We start from the raw sequence: 2,124 nt of genomic DNA, 5'->3' as shown, positions 1-2,124 counted from the left end.
TCACAGACACTAGCAATTTGATTAACCCCGTAATTAGCCAAAGTTTCCACCTTCATCGTCAAAGCATTAAGTTGGGAAGCAATAGCAGTTGCTGCATCCAACTCAAGAATTCCTGCTACCTTGCCCTGAGTCAGTCTCTGTGAAGGATTCTGGTACTCATTAGCAACCATCAATTCAATAAGTTCATAAGTTTCATCGTAGCTTTTAGCGCACAAGGCTCCTCCTGATGCTGCATCAATCATGGGTCTAGAAGTAGCACCCAATCCATTATAGAATAAGTTAATAATCATCCAATCAGGCATGCCATGGTTTGGGCACTTCCTTAGCATCTCCTTATATCGATCCCAAGCCTTACACAAAGATTCTCCAGTTTGTTAAGCAAACTGAGTAAGAGCATTCCTAACTGCAGCAGTCTTCGCCATAGGGAAGAATTTAGTGAGAAAAGTTTGAGCAAGATCTTTCCAAGTGGTGATAGACCCTGCTGGTAGAGAATGTAACCATCACTTATCTTTGTCCCTCAGAGAGAATGGGAAGAGTCGCAACTTAATAGCATCTTCAGTCACATCATTGAATTTGAAAGTGTCACAGATCTTGATGAAATCCCTGATGTACATGTTGGGGTCTTCAGTAGGAGAACCCTCAAACTGAACTGAGTTCTGTATCATCTGAATCATGCTTGACTTGATCTCAAAAGTGTTAGCCCTGATGGCTAGCCTGATGATGCTTGACTGAATTTCATTAATCTTAGGCTGAGAATAGTCCATCAAAGCCTTAGGATTTTTTGCTTGATCACCCATCTCTACTAAAGGTGGTTCCTCGACTTTCTCTTCTTCTACCTTCTTTTCTTCCTCAAAAACTTCCCTTTGAACCAACACAAGTTCTTCCTCGGCTTTATCCAGAGTTCTCTTACGAGTACGCGAACGCGTATGCATACACCCTCGCTAGAGTACCTGAAATAATGCAAGGAAACAAATAAGTAACAATGTCCGAGTCAATGAACTTTAATGACCATTGATGGAAAGCACATAAACTATAAATTAACACTGCAGTCCCAGGCAGCGGCGCCAAAAACTTGTTAGTCGCTAAACACGCGCTAATAATACACGCAAGTATACGAGTTCATAAGTAGTATAGAATCTTTTCTAGTTCATTCCCACAGAGACTCGTTTGGTTAACTAATTAATTCATGCAGTTAAGCACCAATGTATGGTTATTATTCAATGTTAAGACGATAACAAATAGAGGTTATTTATAACTAAGAATTAAACTAACAATTATAACTAAGAGAATAAGATTGGTTGAATTAATATATATGACAAACATGGGATTCTAACTTCATTAAATACTTCATTCAATAGCCTTATTGTTCTCAACCTTAGCATACAATGGTGATGACACTAATCAAATAACACGAAACTGATAAACGCCATCTTTCGTTGCACGAGTACCATACTACCAGACATCCACAAAAGAGATAGAAGCTGAATAGACACCAATTATATTGAGACCCTATATGTCTATAGAATTTGACAATATAATGGTTTAAGAACAAGTTATCTATTTTGATTACATAGGGCAAGTAAGATGGTTAAAATTACCTACTAATCATGCATAACAATTACATGAACCTATGTTAGCATAGCAAGTTCTAAATCCTTAAATTCACTTTCGCTTCATTAAGAATTAACACAGTATCTTATAAGTTCGCGACGCTCATAAGACGAATATGCACAACCAATACTAAGTTATCATACAATCACCACACACTAAGGCATCGAACAATTTAACTAAAGAAATCCATAAATAAATCCACTAGAACCCCACGATAATGATTAGCCCATAATCGGACTCATCATCAACGTGGGTTTCGATGAAAACATTGTATAACAAACGTAGTATTTATAATGAATAAATAAAACCAAGTACAAAACAAGATTAAGGTTCACAAATAAGAAAACTAGCATCCAAGTTACAACTTAGAACAAAGATTTACAAGTAAAAACAAGATCTTCTTCATCTTCGTTAAATCGTGCTAATACGGTCTTCTTACAGCTCTCCTTGATATGTCTCTGGCTTGATATATTATTAAAAATGACCTAAAGTTATTTATATAGCAGCCCTAAT

At 36.7% G+C, this 2,124-nt stretch overlaps 1 non-coding gene across 1 annotated transcript; it reads left to right on the top strand.

The window, feature by feature from the left end:
- Positions 1-300: 300 nt before the first annotated feature.
- LOC141694238 (small nucleolar RNA R71) lies at positions 301-407 on the top strand. The gene has a single exon (XR_012563559.1). It is a non-coding gene; the product is annotated as a small nucleolar RNA R71 (small nucleolar RNA).
- The last annotated feature ends 1,717 nt before the right edge of the window (positions 408-2,124 follow it).

The sequence above is a fragment of the Apium graveolens genome, chromosome 10 (assembly GCF_009905375.1).
Source record: "Apium graveolens cultivar Ventura chromosome 10, ASM990537v1, whole genome shotgun sequence".
In the NCBI taxonomy this organism is placed as follows: domain Eukaryota; kingdom Viridiplantae; phylum Streptophyta; class Magnoliopsida; order Apiales; family Apiaceae; genus Apium; species Apium graveolens.
Note: the sequence above shows the minus strand (reverse complement) of the source record. Positions and strands in the feature narration are given on the sequence as shown.